Source organism: Doryrhamphus excisus, chromosome 14, assembly GCF_030265055.1.
Source record: "Doryrhamphus excisus isolate RoL2022-K1 chromosome 14, RoL_Dexc_1.0, whole genome shotgun sequence".
In the NCBI taxonomy this organism is placed as follows: domain Eukaryota; kingdom Metazoa; phylum Chordata; class Actinopteri; order Syngnathiformes; family Syngnathidae; genus Doryrhamphus; species Doryrhamphus excisus.
This window is the reverse complement of record NC_080479.1, coordinates 13958705-13978660: the sequence shown is the minus strand read 5'-3', so window position 1 is coordinate 13978660 and position 19956 is coordinate 13958705.

Genomic DNA, 19956 nt, shown 5'->3' with positions numbered 1-19956 from the left:
CACTGTGGTTGGCCGGAGTCCCAAAGCTTTAGAAGGGGCTTTATAATGTTTTACATACTGATAGATGTCAATTAATCTCAGTGAAGTTTTAACAGGGGGTGCAATCACTTTTTCACAGGCGGCCTTGTAGGTTTGGATTTTTTTCGCCCTTGATAATAATATGTTTCATTTCAAAAATGCATTTTGCATTTTTCACGGCAATATTTGTTATTCATTCATTTTCATGCACTTTTCCTCACGAAGTTCGCGGGGGTGCTGGAGCCTATCCCAGCTGTCTTTTGGCGAGAGGCGAGGTACACCCTGGACTGGTCGCCAGCCAATCACAGGGCACATATAGACAAACAACCATTCACACTCACATTCATACCTATGGACAATTTGGAGTCGCCAATTAACCTAGCATGTTTTTGGAATGTGGGAGGAAACCGGAGTACCCGGAGAAAACCCACGCATGCACGGGGAGAACATGCAAACTCCACACAGAGATGGCCGAGGGTGGAATTGAACCCTGGTCTCCTAGCTGTGAGGTCTGCGCGCTAACCACTCATCCACCGTGTCGCCTCAATATTTGTTATATTATGTTTAAAAAAAAATGATCAAAAATGTCTCATTAATTAATGTATTTCTCTGCACAGTGGCCAATTTAATGGGATGCAGGATGTTTGTAAGACAAAATGATCAGATATCTGTAAGAAAGCACCTCTACTATTGGATGAAGTTCGGATCAGTGCTTTCAGACAATAGTGAGAGTACCTCTTTGTTGCGCTAACTATCTAACATCAGCAAGTCTCATGTAGCACGTGCTAGAAGCCTCGAAAGCCATGATTTCAATCTGTACATTTGTTATCGTAAATATTCTATCCACATTCTTCATCTGGCCTGATGCTGGTGTCAGTCGCCCGGTGTCTCCCCTCCAACTTTACAGTATCAAGTTTCACTTCCAGAATAAGCATGGCTAACTAAGCAGGAGATATTTTGGAATTGTCATGATTTTGATTTTGATTGACATCAAAGCTGGACACAAAGGTCGTAGGGATTAACAGCAACGGCATATGCAATAAACATTTTCTCATTTTACTCTGCCGTCTCCTGTGCTAAAGTGATTCATGTGGCTAACTAATGACACGCAACGTGTCTTCTCCTCTGACAATGAGGTCACCCATTCAGCTCATATATGAGGAAACTCCTCCATGGCTTCCCAGTCACGCTAATCCCAAAAGCCATGAGCCTGCACATCGCCTGACAGATACGCACCCCAAACTGCTCCATTAGCTCCATGCCACGGGCCGCAGGCGTCGACAGACAGCTTTTTACTGTGGTAATCCCGGAGTTCACTGCAGGGTGTGGAGTGGGGGGGGGGTCCGATGGAGAGAACTTGAAGGCACCGTTGATGCCCAAAGGGAGTAAGGTGACTCTGTGAGATCATTGTAAGACATGAAATGTTCAAAGCAAATTACAGGTGGTCCTCGTTGTACTTTTACTTTCAGTGCAGCCATGTTTTGTGGTTACAACAAGGGCGCGCCCATAAATTATTCATAATGTACAAAAAGAAAAAGAGAAGTCATAGTTCCGTACAGTAGTCGCGCAAAAGTGAATGGTACTCATATTGGTGCTTGTCTTGTATAGTTCATACATAGCCTTTTATGTTAAGTCGCTGCATGATGAGTTTAGTGTTATTTCCAAGATGGCACCGTGAGTCAGACTGTTATGTTAAGTAATGCCCTCCTGCGATTTCCGGTGGGTTGACCAGATTGTTGTGAGGTTCCTCATGGACTTGTGCGCATCACAATCTTCTAATTTATGACGTCAGGTGCAGCTTACATATATACAATATACAATATACGGTTATATAACATTTCATATTAACTATATAACATTTCATATAAACTATATTGTGGGCTGCATGGCGGTCGAGTGGTTAACGCGCAGACCTCACAGCTAGGAGACCAGAGTTCAATTCCACCCTCTACCATCTCTGTGTGGAGTTTGCATGTTTTTTTCGGGTACTCCGGTTTCCTCCCACATTCCAAAAACATGCTAGGTTAATTGGCGACTCCAAATTGTCCATAGGTATGAATGTGAGTGTGAATGGTTGTTTGTCTATATGTGCCCTGTGATTGGCTGGCGACCAGTCCAGGGTGTACCCCGCCTCTTGCCAGAATACAGCTGGGATAGGCTCCAGCACCCCCATGAGGGGGGTGAGGATAAGTGGCAGAAAATTAATGAATGAATGAACTATATTCTATCAAAGAAGGTGTCTGTTATGCCACATAAACATGTTGAATGTGAGGACAGAAAGGGCGGAGCAAACAGGTTGGAACTGGACCTCAGCAGCATGTGGGGTCTGTCCAGTGCAGGAGGCACCTGGCATCATTCATTCAGCACCAAACAAGTGAACAGAATTCTCTTCCTCAAGACTGCCGTATTCCAGTTCACTCGTCTGTGCAGGCAGGAGACGGACCTCCCGGAATTCCTGCACAAAAAAAAAAAGAAAAACCTCCATGAAATGCTGCAAAGATTGTTGATAGTTGACTCTAGAAGTTATTCTGTCACTAACTGTGGTTTAATGTTTCATGGAGATGCTGGGAGGGCTCAGGTGAAAGAACGACATGACTAAGACCTGCGTGCTATCCTAACCGCCACAGTCTCCTTTGGGAAGATTACGTGTGCATGAAGTATGCTTACAGACACCTGCTAAGAATCGTCAAACTGAAAATTCCTTGCATTAATGTGCTCATGAGACACACCAACATTCCAGAGGAGCTACTAGACCAAGAAGTGATGATTTTTTTTTTAGCATTTAGCTGATGTAACACACCTCAGACTTTATTCTTTACCACCCAGGGTGAAAATGTGGTTTCAGGCAGCTGATTACGTTTAGGCACTACAAATTCATACATGAAAGGCGGCTGACAAATCGTCTCCATAGCCGCAATAGATTGATTGTGAAACAAGCAGCTCAGGTTGCACTTTCCTGGCTATGCAAGTGGTTTATCTTTGTAATGAGATGTTGATAAGAGTCAGTATGCATAAACTATGCATCTCTATGCATTTCACCCTCATTTTCACTGGGTTCGTAGTTAGGGACCGTATGAAAATGGAATGGTCTTTATTGTCATTATACAAGATGTACAACGAGATTGGAGAGCTTCTCCTTTCGGTGCAATAGTCAAGGTTCAAAAGTATACAAAAAGTAGAGTAAAAAAAGACAGTATAACAATATATATACAAGATATCCAAAATATACACATAATATTGCACAGGAGCATATACAGAGCAGACATTCATTCATTCATTCATTCATTTTCTACCGCTTTTTCCTCACAAGGGTCGCGGGGGTGCTGGAGCCTAGCCCAGCTGTCTTCGGGCGAGAGGCAGGGTAGACCCTGGACTGGTCGCCAGCCAATCATAGGGCACATATAGACAAACAACCATTCACACTCACATTCATACCTATGGACAATTTGGAGTCACCAATTAACCTAGCATGTTTTTGGAATGTGGGAGGAAACCGGAGTACCTGGACAAAATATTATTTTAGCAATTAGCAATTAGCACTCAATAACATCATCAAATCTTAGCTTCACATCGTATCACTACACACGGCACGGTACATAACCAATTGTTCTGTTTTTAAAATCTTGACGCATATCAAATCAATCATATCAATCAATAAAAATGTATTAACACTGGGTTAATTCTGATTATCACACCTTGATTAATTCTGATTAATCTCACATTGGATCAGATCATCATACTTTGATTAATCAGAATTAACTCAACGTTAATCCCCGATAGAAGGAGATTTTTAGATTAAATATTTAATCTATTATTATCATCGAATGATTAATCGATGGACAGCCCAAATCTTAACAAATGAATGCCATACATTTTACCTGTATTATAAAGTATTATCAACTTTGAGAGCATTTCTGCAGGAAAAAAAGAAAAAACAATTTATATGCGATGATCCACTTTATATGCATTATTGGAATGTCCAATATAGAAGGTTCATGTTTCATCTTATATATTTGCTATGAAATATATTCATCAGCTCACTCCATCAGTGGTTCACAATTGCAAAATTCTCCAAAAGCTCCAAAATCTAAACAGGTAAATTAGAAACATAAATGACTTTTATGTGACAAGGCATGACTTTTTTTTCCTTTGAACCCAAACTTTTCTCTCATTACACTTTTGTTTGCATACAGACGTTGTCACTCACGTCCAATAGCATTGACCTTTGACCCATGGAGAAGTACTTCCAGGTGGGCCCTCTCTGGTCTCATCCTGACACCGGTGCAGGGGACGTCCTGCAGCTACGCACACGCACACGCACACGCACACACACACACACACACACACACACACACATACAACATATATTCCAACACTAAACAAACAATGACCTGAGGACTCAGAAATGTTGCGTCCTTCTTGTATTAGCCGGAGGTCATCAAGGCTGTCCGACATCTTTTATATACTCCGCGTGTACCAAATAACCTGAAAATAAAATAGCAGAAAAGATCCCAGAGATAAAGATAAGTCGGTCATGTTGTTCGTTTGGGTTGCAGCGTCTTGATGAGCAGGAATCCGAGCTAAACCACAGAACTCGACAGGACTGTACAGTCATCTTACTGGCTATTTGCCACCTGTTATATAAAAGTCATAATGCAGCTTTCACTTTTATGTCTGTATCATTTTTTTAATACGCCACAACATCAAATTCTGGGTCAGAATTCATTTTCCAAAGATTGCAGCTATATTTTTTGTTTTGTTTCTAATATGTCTTTACGTTTCAAAAATGATTTATTTTCCATACTATTGTGTTTGTTTGTCTATATGTGCCCTGTGATTGGCTGGTGACCAGTCCAGGGTGTACCCCGCCTCTCGCCCGAAAGTCAAGTGGGATAGGCTCCAGCATAGCCCCTCGAAAATAGATGGATGAATCACTTGATTAGTGATATATATGTGTGAGGATCCATTGTATTTATGACTGTATTTCCCAGACTATAAGTTACTAAGGAGTACAATACTCACCAGTTAAACTATCCATCATCAAGAGGGAAAAAAAAACATATGTATGTAAATTGCACTGGACTGGATTTACTGGTATTTATGATCGAGCCATCATCATGGTGCCGCTCCTAACATTAAATTCACAAGAGAAGAAAACTAAGCCAAAGACAAGACGCCTGTAGAAACGTATCAAACAGTTGTTTTAAAACCCAAAATATATGGACTGAAAGTTTAGTTAGTTCTTATTAAACAAAACTGCCGTCTAAAATACAACATTTTTCACTTCACACAGGTGAAAATAAATAAATGAATGAATGAATGAATGAATGAAATAATACTCATTATAATAAAAATAATATTCATTTTGTGCTTTGAATTTAATGCTGTTCCTGTCGTAATTTCACACAATACATAATGAATAAGAGAAACTTGATCACTGTAATGTACGTACATATGATTCGCTGATGGGTTGAAAATCTGTTCCAGTGACCATTGTTGGTTAAACTGAGTATAATATCGATAAAGTTTTTGCCCTTTTTCAGACCATTTAACCCATTTAGCGTCGCAACGATCATGACAACAGAGAAGAAGCAGTAGAAGTAGGAACAAAGAACAACATTGCATATTCCCACAGAACGAGTCCTTCTTTGGAAACGGCTGTTGTGCCTTTTGGCAGCGATAACACCTTTTCCAAGAAGCCACCCTTCTTTGCTTTTGTGTCATTTCCAAAATGGTTCCAAATTCCAAGACAGGAGATAAACTCATCAGTGTCAATGTGTGAAGTTGATATACAGTAAAAGAGGTCATGACGCTTTTAAAGCTCAAAGCCAAAATGATGAAGATCCAAGCATCAACACGTCTTTGACCCACTTAGTACACACGTCCACATTCAAGCAAGGTCACTGAAGCAACATGGCGGCTATTTAGTCTATTCAGCCAGCGCTCCTCATAACATCCACGGGGGGCTCTCGGGCTTCATGTCTCCGCTTATCAAGGCATGCCAGACATTCCCTCCACGCGCGTTTGTGTGTTGTGTGCATGGAAATGTTTGTGTGTGTGTGTGTGTGTGTGTGTGTGTGTGTGTGTGTGTGTGTGTGCATGCTCCGACCTGAGCGCAGACGTGAACATAACATGTGAATTCACCTCCTCAGAATTCCAAACACTTGTAGTGCCCACGAGCCAAAACAAGGGGATGGTTTCCTGTTTTGTTCTCGGGCTCCTTTTGAAAGGAGAGACTCCCACCTAACACCTCCCCCACACCTCCTTTCCGCTTAGTAAGAAATGGATGGAAAGTCTTGAGGAAGCTGGAAAAAAATATTCATTAGGAAGTAGTTTTCCATTTTAGATTCACAGCTTTTGAGTCTCATCTTATTTTTAAGGTGTAGAGCAGCACAATTCCAAGAAAATGTTCAATCACGAACTTTCCATAGAGAGTGTGGTGCTGAAATGTGACCGCCGTGGTCAGCTTGAGCACAAACTTTTTTTTTTTTTAACCATCTGTTGTTGTGACTGATGCTGATTTGTGTCATTGGTTAAGCAACAATAAGAAATAAAGACGCTAGAAATGTCATGGAAGCTTTTCTTCCGGAACAATAACCAAAAAAAAAAAACAAAATAGTCACTGAATTGGTAGTTAATACCAACAAACCCATGTTTAGAGTGCTGTGGAATGATACTGTGGAAGTACACACTGCAGTTTCTTATCAATGCAAAAATACAACCATATTATTATTATTATTGCAGGGTTGCACATATACTACTTCATTCATTCATTTCAGGGTTGCGGGGGGTGCTGGAGCCTATCCCAGCTGTCTTTGGGCGAGAGGCGGGGTACACCCTGGACTGGTCGCCAGCCAATCACAGGGCACATATAGACAAACAACCATTCACACTCACATTCATACCTATGGACAATTAGGAGTCGGCAATTAACCTAGCATGTTTTTGGAATGTGGGAGGAAACCGGAGTACCCGGAGAAAATCCACGCATGCACGGGGAGAACATGCAAACTCCACACAGAGAAGGGTGGAATTGAACTCGGGTCTTCTAGCTGTGTGACCACTAGACCGCCGTGCAGCCACTTATTTTCAACAATTTTATGAATAATTTACCTTATTTTCAAATACAATATCCTGTTTTTTTGGGGTCGTTGGTGCAGTGGGCGTTCATACTTGCCTCACTGAACCTCAGCAGCCTGACTCTACTTACTCTATGACTTTTATCATAAAATCACCTTACAAACCGGCAGCACCTTTTAATTCACCATCAAATGATATCAGACGTTCTAACACAACAGGAAATTCCTTCATGTCGTAAAATATGGCATTCAGAGATGTTTCCTGTGTTCCAGTAAAAGTTCATAATGTGATCCTGGTATTTTGGAGGAATCTTTTGCCATACATAAACATGATGTACGAAGGTGAGGCGAGCAGGGAGGGAGGCGGACCGCTTTAGTGGAACAGCTGATTGTTCTCTGAGTCAAAACAACACGCGCTGAAGTCGCTGTGGAATGGCATTGTAATAACAAACAATCCTTATTTTCTGCCATTGCGGTTTACACAATCGGAATTACCAGGCAGTGGAAAAGGCCGCAGCCGGTGTGGGTGCACGCATGAGTCTGTGCACGGAGGGACCGCAATAACAGGAACCACTCAGTGGCCCCTGCAGCACAGCAGATAAGAACTGGTCTCAATGTGGAACCCAAGGGTCTCGGCTGCCTCATAAAACGTGTCAGTAATATCATAATAAAGCTAATAATAGCCCAACTCACATAAATGACTGGAACCTCTAGGCTTGAACACAATTTGTATCCATTGAAAGTGATGGAGGGCGGCACGGCGGTTGAGTGGTTAGCACACAGACCTCACAGCTAAGAGGACCAGGGTTCAATTCCACCCTCGGCCATCTCTGTGTGGAGTTTGCATGTTCTCCCCGTGCATGCGTGGGTTTTCTCCGGGTACTCCGGTTTCCTCCCACATTCCAAAAACATGCTAGGTTAATTAGCGACTCCAAATTGTCCATAGGTATGAATGTGAGTGTGAATGGTTGTTTGTCTATATGTGCCCTGTGAATGGCTGGCCACCAGTCCAGGGTGTACCCTGCCTCTCGCCCCAAGACAGCTGGGATAGGCTCCAGCACCCCCGCGACCCTCGTGAGGAAAAAGCGGTAGAAAATGAATGAATGAATGAAAGTGATGGAAACTCAAATTATCTGTTCCAGGGTCAAACTGTCACCATTATAACGTCTTTATTCACTATACAGACAATGTTTAAAGGGACATTTTAACTGTCCTTACATGTTACAGAATTTGTTGTGGGTTGTGTTCGCTTGCTTGAGAGGCGAGTCTCTTCACAAAAAAGATGAAACCCCCTGCAGCACACTTTTGTGTTGTGTACATTCCGTTCTTCTTTCTAGACAGGTTAGAGACTGCTCTCCTTTGTCACCTCAAGTTTCCAGTTCTATGGTTATCATCATGCTTTTTTTTTTGCCATTGCTGCATAATTCTGTGGGGTTGTTGTGTTACTGAATGAATTGAAAACGTGTGCGCCTCATAGAATGCCTGCGATTGGCTCGCTATCAGTCCAGAGTCAAAGTCAACTGGGATAAACACCAGTAAAGCCATAGATTTTTTTTTTTTTAATGGATGCTACTGGGGTCATGTATTCCATGTGCTGCAAGGAGGTCTGCAAGGGACAGTGTGTACAATGTAATGGTAATGGTAATGGTAATGGTAATGGTAATGGTAATGGTAATGGTAATGGTAATGGTTTTATTTCATTTGAACATGCATCAGATTACAATTGAATGCATCACATAATCAGTTCACAGTTCCACATGTCCAAAAGGAGTAGGAAGAAGCAAAGCTTATTAAATCCTACCCCTCCATCTGGTACTTTTACAATCAGTAACTGTTACATTTGTTCATTTCCTGCTTTCCTAATATAGGTTTATGTAATGCTTATTTTTGGGGGGGTTTTGTCACGTACCAAAGTACGAGGTGATATGACAATACAATTTGGATGTGTTAATTTAAGTTCCAATTTACAGAAAAGACACTCGGCAAAAACTGCCTGCTTGGCAGCGTTCCAACATTAAGGCTTGTCTCAATTTTGCCAGAAAACATCTTGGTGATCCCCAAGACTTTTAGGAAAATACTCTGTTGTCATCAATTAGGCATTTTTTAATGAAGTCCCCATCGTTGTACGGTTTTTAGCCAGTACGATGTTCCAAGCCAGTTGATATGATGCAAGCGTTACGGTCTCCGAGTGTTTCGTAAACTTTTTGAAAAACTGCATGTGCTTTTCTGCCTGACTTTTCAAAGCGACCAACTTGTGCTTGCGAAGTTCAGTCCCTTTTGTAAATTCCTGTTCGATGTTAGGATGGAGTGAGCTGAAGTGACGCTGAAGATTTCAGAGAAGCATTGAAATGCGCTCATGTAGCGTGACATATAAGACAGTCCGGCTTGCCATTACGTTCAACAAAAAAATATAAACTCTCCCACTCGGTCAAAAACCTGTGTTCTTCTTCATATTTTCGTTGAATTGTGCATTTTTCCGTGACATTTTGACAGCCAACTTAACGGAAATTGTTCACAATGCAAACAATGTCGCGCTAGAGATACTCTTGTCCTGTGTTTGACGTCACTCTAACAGGCTTACCTCGTCAGCGTGCCATCTAGCCGTTGGGGGAATGAATGGCAGCGTCAGCCAAGCATTTTTGACGCATGTCATGTGAAAGCTCCTGAAGAGCCACATGAAACTAGCCAAAGAGCCGCATGAGGCTCGCGAGCCACAGGTTGGCCAGACCAGATTTAGAGCTAAAGTGAAATCAGCTTCAGCCTGTCGATTTCTACTCGGGTAGGAGCGCAATGCATTGTGGGTTATATTAGTACGCTGTAATGTAAATGCTTTGCATACTGTCTGATAGATTGGGTAAGCAGTATGTAGTGTGGATAGTATGGGCATGGAAGTATGTAGTAGTAGTAAGTATGCAGTTTCGAACACAGCCTTACTCTCAATTTCTGATACCAATATCAGCCGATACAGCCTTTTTTTTTTAAAATATCGGTTTTCATGATCAAAAAAACATCTGATACCATACTTACTTGTGTGTACATTACTTTTTATCCCTCAACGCATGCACGCTGTCTACAACATGCACATTAGGAGCGTCACCCGTCTCACTAATAGACAGCAATTTTCTACTTTTCAAAGACTTCAGACGGCTCTGAAGTCATGGAAAACATAAAGACAACAACTGCTGGAATGCCGTCTCATGTTAAATCCTTTAACGTGAACGCCCTCACACACAGAAATCAAGTACTTGTATTCATGTAAAGAAAAAAAAGTACTTCCAAGCCGACTTCCAATTAGAGTCAAAAGTGTCGTAGCCTGTCGGTCATTGTGGGGGTGAAAATATTGTGAGAAAAACACGTTTATTTGTGTTAAACAACAAGAAACGTGTTTCATGTCTTGTTTATCATATAATACAGGCTGGTATGGACGAACGGCGGTTACTTCAAGTCAATTCCACGTCGCGTGATTATGAAAAGCAAAATGAATCTTCTCATAAACACGCTTGCGGTATGAGCTGACTTGAGCTTCAAGGACTTTTAAACATCTCAAGGGGCAGATTAATCATTTTAAATACAGATAACAGCTCTTGCATAAGAGCATAACCACCTTGTGATTGAAGCGCTGACAAAAAAAAAGCGTGGAGGGGGGGGTCTACAGCAAGATACATCTTGCAAACGCTACAAGCAGAATTTTGGAACGTCAATCATAATTTTTCATTCTGTGATTTATGCGCCACAATGTGCTACATATATAAAACAGAAGCTTTGCAATAAATCCTGCCTTCTAAAGCGCTGTAATGTCCTCTTTTGACGGAGACGATTTATTAGAGTGGTCATTGTAGAGTTTGCAGTGTGTGGTTTTGTTAAGCTAAATCACACTGTGGGGTCTAACTTAAGCTGAGAACTAGTTTATCCTCATACAGAGGTGTTTCTAATATTTTGGAGTTATGATGCAATGTAGTTAAAGTGTCTGAGTATTTTGAAAAGCGCTATACAAATAAAATGTATTATCATTATCATTATTATTATTATTATTATTATTAAACTAGGTACGCCCTGTGATTGGCTGGCCACCAGTCCAGGGTGTACCCCACCTCTCGCCCGAAGACAGCTGGGATAGGCTCCAGCACCCCCCGCGACCCTCGTGAGGAAAAAGCGGTAGAAAATGAATGAATGAACTAGGTACAGTATGTGCAATACTACATTTTGTTTACTGCAATTCCACATTTTGGTTACTGCAATTCTACATTTTGTTACTGTATAGGTTATTGTTTTTGATGTACATATTCATTCATTTTCTACCGCTTATCCTCACGAGGGTCACAGGAGTGCTGGAGCCTATCCCAGCTGTCTTCAGGCGAGAGGCGGGGTACACCCTGGACTGGTGGCCAGCCAATCACAGGGCACATATAGACAAACAACCATTCACACTCACATTCATACCTATGGACAATTTGGAGTCCCCAATTAACCTAGCATGTTTTTGGAATGTGGGAGGAAACATGCAAACTCCTCCTCTCCTAGCTGTGAGGTATGCGCGCTAACCACTCGACCACCTGATGTACATATGTTTACACTTATTCTGAACAGCACCTGCCACATTTATATTTATATATTTATATTATATATTTTGTATATAATATAATATTTTATATATTTGTATCTATATTTTATATATAATATTTTATTATATACTTTATATTATATATTTTTATTCTTTTCCTTATTTTTATTTTTATTTTCTACAAAATGCACCGTGGAGTTGCACTCACATTTCATTGTATTCAATACAATGACTATAAAGGCGATTCTGATTCTAATAATGTTAAGTTCATGCGAATAAGAAAGGTGTATACAAGTCAACTGAGTGTTTTCTACTTATATTGCCTAAAAGATACTCTGGACTCTGGACTCCAAACGAGGTCTGCAGAATGAGAATGGAGAGCGCTAGCCATCCTGCTAAAATCCTGAGCTGTCAACTTTGTGTCCATAGATCAGCTTCTCAAATGGCGAGGCGATCCAAACTCTTGGGGGGAACATGGGAGGTAATGGGGATGTTCAATATGGGTGCCCACAGGTTGGTGGTTCGACACCCACTTCCTTCATTCCTCCTCTATTGTCCTTGAGCAAGACACTTCAAAACGCTGATGTATAAATGAAGCGAACAATTACTGACCTCTATTGAGCACTGTAGAATACTACATGGCTTATACTGTATTTGTATATTACTGTATTTTAATGCTTGAAAATGCTTAATTTTGGGGGGAATAAATATATATCTATGTGTTTAAATATGCCCATTTTGTTGACTAGTAGGTGGTAGTCAACAATGAAACAGCAATCATTTATTAACTCATTTTGACTGATCTTTTAAAGCACACAAAATATTGTGTTTTACGGCTGCATAAACATGGAATCTATCAGAAAAAAAATGTTTTTTCTACCTTTTTCCGTTCTTTAGTTATCAACAGTAGAATATAGGTAACTTTCAGGAAAAATACCAGTTCCGGAATTTAAAAAAAAAAGTCTTTTTTTGCTTTGTGACAGCTCAAGTATCGATACAGTATCGAACTATAGCAACATAAACCACACAATAATAGTTCAAAATCAAAATAACTATTTGTTTCCAACCATAACACCATGAATTATTTACAATTTTCATATCTGGTGTGTGCACGCGTGTGTTTTAAAAAATTGACTTGTCAATAAATAATTAGAGTTTAAGTAAGCATGTTAGCCCATATGCCAATGAAAACACAGTGACAACAATAATCCCACGCAAAGCGCTTTTTAAATCCTTAAAACCGTAAAAGCCAGTCAACCGTGACAATGGAGACAATTCAATCCGTGTGAGCTTTGATGCCCTCGGGACATGAGAGAGGTGTACGAGCCGGAGCAACATTCCCACCACTCCTCACAAGGAGTTCCTCGGCAATCAAAACAACAAACCTGTTTTGGGGAAGTGCCCAATAGGAGCATAACAACAGATCAAGAGAGAATTAAATGAAACGTAAAATAAATATGAGAAGCTCTGTTACGGAAATAGCGAGGTCTTTCACAGCAAACAATGACATCTTAAGTATTTTTGTGAGCCGTCAATCAAAGCGGGGAAGGTTATTATTAGGACTTGAAGCGTGTGATTGGGGTGCTACTGTAATCACCTGGATGTGAGGCGTATTAAAGCGGTTGCTATGGGCAACCACGAAACACTCCCTTTAAAGTGTTGCAGGTGAGTCACCAAAGCTACTTCCTGTCCCTAAATGGCTAATTGGATGCCGTCCAACTCAACCTGCAGGGCTTATTATGTCTCAGACATTTTGAGTGGAAAATAAAGATGGTAAAATAAAGGGATTGTGGGTTTTTTGTGGGGCATTTCTGTATGGTGGCTGTGTGGTGTAGTGTTCTAACCTGTTGGACATGTTCCACGGTCTTTAATGGGTTCTTGCCAGGTAGCTTCTTCCCACAATCTAGAAATACTAATGATAGGTTGGCCGCTTTGGATAACCACACTGCAAACCATTTCCAGCGAGGGCCGCATACTGAAAAATCAAAGGATAAATTGTTATTGGCATGACCTTTTTTTTTTTTTTTTTTTTACATTTCCAAATATTTCAATTTTATTTTTTGATATTTTTTGACATAATCTATGTCAAATATTATGACTTTATTCTCATCATTTTATAATTTTTTTCCCAACCTAATTTTTCAAAAATGTCAACTTAATTTGTTTTGTTTGACTCTCATAACATTATGACTTTTTAAAATAATTATTTTATATTTAACTTTATACTCAATTTCTTATTGGAATACCACTTTTTCCTCTTAATATTTTCAATATTTCAATATTTTTCAAGATTACAGCTGATTTTCTTCTCATATTTATGACTTTATTTCATAGCATTATAACTTTTTCCGCAACCTAATTTTCCCCAAATTACAATATTATCTTGTTTATTTCTCAGAATTTTAAGACTAAAAAATAAAAGAAATTTCTACTTGTTTATTTAATGATTTTCCAACTTTTTGTCCTTTTAACATTTTGACTTTATTCTTGATTTTTCTATTTTTGCTGTTGTTTTGTTTGTCTTTTAGTTTTCCTTCTTAAATTATATATTTAGAATTTTTTCAACAGTCACGGGCCGCAAATGGCCCCCAGGCCATACTTTGAATAGCCTGGGCATAATAGATGGCTGAGGATGTGCTACAATCACAGCAATAAACTGTGTTTTAATGAACAAATACAATTATATATGATTTATATCGTGTTCCAGGCTCTTGCGGGACACAAATGATGCAGGGTGGGGGCAGACTCGGCCCCCGGGGCTTTGAGTTTGACAGTTCTGGGAACTTAATTCAAAAAATGCAGACAATTTCAGTCATCATTAAAAGAAATTCTGTTGAAATGAGGTCTTTGCTCTCATTATGTCAATCTTTGGGTAGCAGTGTTATTATGATGTCACATACTGTAGGTGTTGGTAAACAAACAAGGCAACCAAGGAAACCGACCGGCTCCTCGGCATGCATCAACTTCCAGACTTCCACTTTCTCTTCCTTGTTATACAGATGGAATAATAAAAGGAGCATGAAAACTACATAACTTATACTGCTATACAAGCTGTACAGTGGCTACTCTAAAGTATAGCCAAGGTTTGTCCCTTGAGGAGATATACAGTCATACTAGATATAGAATATCTTTAGCATCTTTAAATGAATATACCGCCAAGTAGGATTCAATATTAATAAATGGAATATTTTCATAGTTAGACTTTCTAAATATGTTTTTTTACTATTAGTAGAGCACTGTAGTCATGAAATAACACCGCTATACCATAATAGCATGCCTATGATTCTTTGTTTACACTACATTGCACAAGAACGGACGAATCAACTTTCTTGCAGTGAATTTTTTGACTTTATCTCTATAATCTTATACATTTTTCCGAACCTAATTTTCCCAAAATTACACCTTTATTTTATTTTGTTTGTTTCTCATAATATTATGATTTTAAAAAATTATTTTGTCTTAGTATTCCAACTTTATGTTACTAAAATGACATTATTTTTCCCTCGTTATATTACATTATTTCTGTTAAATTATGATTACAACTTTTTTACTTATAATTTGACTATTATATTTAGATTCTTGTGAAATTATTATTTTTTTATTTTTAAGTACCGACGAATCAACTTTCTTGCAGTGAATTTTTTGACTTAATTGCTATAATTTTGTAAATTTTCCCAAACCTAGTTTTCCCAAAATTACACCTTTATTTTATTTTATTTTATTTGTTTCTCATAATATTATGACTTTAAAAAATGCATTATTTTGTCTTAATATTCCAACTTTTTGTTACTAAAATGACATTATTTTTCCCTCATAATATTACATTATTTCTGTTAAATCATGATTACAACTTTTTCTTTATAATTTGACTATTATATTTAGATTCTTGTGAAATTTCTATTTTCAATGTTATTTTTAGTTTTCTTGTTAATTTATATTTTTAGAATGTGCTGCAGGCCATTAAAAAAAAACAGGCAACAGCCAAAAGAGGCCCTGGGGCCACATTTTGGACACCTTTGCTTTATTTGGTGAGCTTTACTCTATCTCTCTTCACCTTTGATTACCCAGAAGTCAAACCTGCTAAGCGACTGTACATCTCTTTGAGGTATTGCGCAACTTTAAATGATTAAACTCAAGCGCCCATAATTACCACAAAATTACCGTGTAAAGATAATAATCTACAATAAAAAAAAACTCCCGAGAGAATTAGACGGTTAAACAGTTCATATTATTTGAATTCCTAATCGGAGTTGATGTCAACACATCTGCACTCCCCATTGAGTCCCTTTGGGGAGAAGCTTGTGATTGGACCGCTTTGTTCTCCATGTCTCCCTGCATAACCCTACAACGACATCGCGTGCTGGAGGTTTCTCTGCAAAAAAGCTCCCACGCCGTGACATCACACAAGGGTTTAGCATGTTCACAGGAAGCAAGCGAGCAAAGTCGGACTGACAGCTGCTGACACGAAGCAACATTCCATACGTGCTGTAGAAAGCACTTAGAAGAACATAGCATATTTCAGTGACGCTTGATGAGCCTGACATAGCAAAGAAGTGGGAAGACACCGTCTCAACGAGCTCATCATGATGGATGATGATCCAAAAAACAGTTTGGAGAATGTATCTGTTCCAACATGCCGGAGAACATACTGGGACATCATTACAGCTCATTTTCAAGCTTTGCCGCTGCATAATGTTGTGTAATTACACTTGACTATTGAGGACAAAGGAATGACAAGTAGACCAGCCAATCACTGACGAGAGTCATTACTAGTGATGGCCGATATTGGACGAATATTTTTTGGACGAAAACCAATTCTCAATTGCTGATACCGATATATGGTGTAGAATGAACATTCATTCATTCATTTTCTACCGCTTATCCTCACGATAGTCGCGGGGGGGTGAGAGGACGAGAGGCGGGGTACACCCTGGACTGGTCGCCAGCCAATCACAGGGCACATATAGACAAACAACCATTCACACGCGCAGACCTCACAGCTAGGAGACCAGGGTTGAATTCCACCCTCGGCCATCTCTGTGTGGAGTTTGCATGTTCTCCCCGTGAATGCGTGGGTTTTCTCCGGGTACTCCGGTTTCCTCCCACATTCCAAAAACATGCTAGGTTAATTAGCGACTCCAAATTGTCCATAGGTATGAATGTGAGTGTGAATGGTTGTTTGTCTATATGTGCCCTGTGATTGGCTGGCCACCAGTCCAGGGTGTACCCCGCCTCTGGCTCAAAGACGGCTGGGAGGAATGTGGGAGGAAACCGGAGTACCCGGAGATAACCCACACATTCACGGGGAGAACATGCAAACTCCACACAGAGATGGCCGGGGATGGAATTGAACCCTGGTCTTTGTTTTATTATGTGTGCATGATTTAAGAAGGGATATGTTTTACCCTAATTAAGCATTATCAAGCATTAAAATGTTTAAATGAACTAAAATACAAATTTGTCTATATGTGCCCTGTGATTGGCTGGCCACCAGTCCAGGGTGTACCCCGCCTCTTGCCCAAAGACAGCTGGGATAGGCTCCAGCACCCCCCGCGACCCCCGTGAGGATAAGCGGTAGAAAATGAATGAATATTGCACTTTACATTACAGAAATCTCAAAGTGCTACAAAGAAAGCATAAAACCTACAGTGAAGTCGCTAGAAAAGTATTTGTAACAAATATAAATCAAGCGTACAATAGAAACTGTTGATGCGTGTTTTGGGTTGGTTGTATAGGGGTCTTTCTCAAATAAGTCTCCACCAAACGTAAGCATCCGGGACGCCACCTGATATAATCTAAAGGCTGTGAAATCTAACAAGAATGATAAACTTAGAGGATGCGTCATACAGGCAACAAACACCCTCATCCATGTCATTGCGAGAGCTTTTCCTTCAAATACAACATTTCACTGATTCAACGACAAGGAACGCTACTCATGTTTCGCCAGTGATGTCACATCACTCTGACAATGTCAATTATTTCCAACACGGGTCGACTGGACATTCCTGCCAACCCCCATGTTTACAGGTTTTGGCAAATGAGTCAACCATAGCAGGAGGTGAGGTGGTATCACCTTCCTGAAGTATGATGTCATGGACCGCCATCTCTTTTGGAAATCTAGTCTAAGTGGTTGCTTATATAGTACAGCACATATCCCATCAGGGTATAAGGGCTTGCTTCATATAAACCAAGGGGTCTCAAACTCAATTTACTTGGGGGCCACTGGAGCTAGGGTCTGGGTGAGACTGGGCCGCATCAGGTTTTCCAAAAAAAACAAAAAAAAAACGCATTTATTAAAAACAAAAAAATGAAAAAAAAACTTTGCTTTGGTTCCAATTTTCTACAAGAAAAGCTCTGATAAAACATTCCACTGTTCTCAAATATCTTACTTTTTATTTTTCTACACAAAATAAGATGAAAAATAAATAAACAAATCAAGAATAAAGAAAATCAATCAATCAGTAATAAATAAATATAATAATAATAAAACGGCAAATAATAAAAACTTGAGAAACCACATATAGTTGGTGGGTAGACAAATTATTTTTTTTCAGATTAACAGGGCTCTAATAATGCTTTGTTCATTACAAAGCATTATTAGAGCCCTGTAGACATGACAAAACACGACTATAGTCACATTTATACTCTTTTTATTTACTACATATTGCGCAACTGCAGGGTCTTGAGACACATGCTAACTCGCAAACTAGAGACCTAGCGACCTAAACGGTAGCCTCCAAGTTATTTCCTTTAAACTTAAAAAATCCAAAAACTTACCACTTCCACACGGATAGGGAGGATAACTATTAACAGTTATTTAACCTTTAACATGAACATTAATCAAACGTAATAATTTTTTTCTGGGTACATGATGCCATACAGCATCCATATCAAACTTGCGCACTAACATTATACTTTCATATCAAGGCGGGGGCCTCAAACTGGTGTCCTGCGGGACACATTTGGCCCGCGGGCCGCGTGTTTGAGACCCCTGATATAAACCCACCTTGAGACACATGCTAACTCGCAAACTAGAGAGCTAGCGACCAAAACGGTAGCCTTCAAGTTATTTCCTTTAAACTTAAATAGCCAAAAACTTACCACTTCCACACGGATAGGGAGGATAACTATTAACAGTTATTTAATCTTTAACATGAACATTAATAAAACGTAAGAATTTTTTCTGGGTACATGATACCATACAGCATCCATATCAAACGTGCGCACTAACATTAAACTTTCATATCAAGTCGGGGGCCTCAAACTAGTGTCCTGCGGGACACATTTGGCCCACGGGCCGCGTGTTTGAGACCCCTGATATAAACCCACCTATCGTATACTTCCTGTACGAAGCCCGTTTTCCTAGCAAGCCAGAAACTGAGATCCTGACACAAATATAAACACAAAGCGGACAAGACAGTTTGCACCTTTCAAAGTAATAAATCATCATCTGCAGAGCACAGCTGGATGCTAAAAAGATTTGCTCCACTACAAAGCTGCACATTACGGCCGCTGTGGGATGTTTTTGAAATAATAAACACACGTAGGCAAATAAGATGCCAGCATAATCTCTCTCTACGGGACTCCCGCCAGGCATTTGCTTACTGCGATCGTGCGAGCATTACAGGTTTTGTGTGCACCGTGTTTTCAAACGGCCATGGCAACGAGGAAGACTGATGGAGCGGCATTGGCAGGAAGTGCTGCGAGGACAACAGGATGTGCCCTGGCTCCGCCGTCGAGGGTTGAAGAATTCTAGGAAGTTATTGTACTTTGTGGAATGGGCTCAGGAATGTTAGATGTCTGCCTTTTTTTTTAAAAAAAAAAGGCCTGAGTCATATCACATGTTGGAAGCAACAGGCTTTGAAGATAATGTGACCCCGTTTGATGCATGTGAGGCACTTCACTGTTTGTGTTCACCCACTTCCACATTCCCCTCTGACGGCTTGAAAATGTCATTGATGGAAAAAAAAACACTCATCAGCACATTCAAGTCCATATCAGGACTCAGACATTAGGTCACGCCAGAAAGGACATATGTTGGTTCGTATTTATGTTTCGTAATGTAGCTTTCCTCCACAGGAGATGATGTGGGGTCACATCAAGGAACACTTTTCTCTTGCATATACATGAACCTTTTTCCACTTTTCTGACCCATAAATTGAGTTAAAATATTGTATTCTGGTTTTAAACCATGACAAAATTTCATTCATTCATTTTCTTCCGCTTATCCTCACGAGGGTCGCAGGGGGTGCTGGAGCCTATCCCAGCTGTCTTCGGGCGAGAGGCGGGGTACACCTT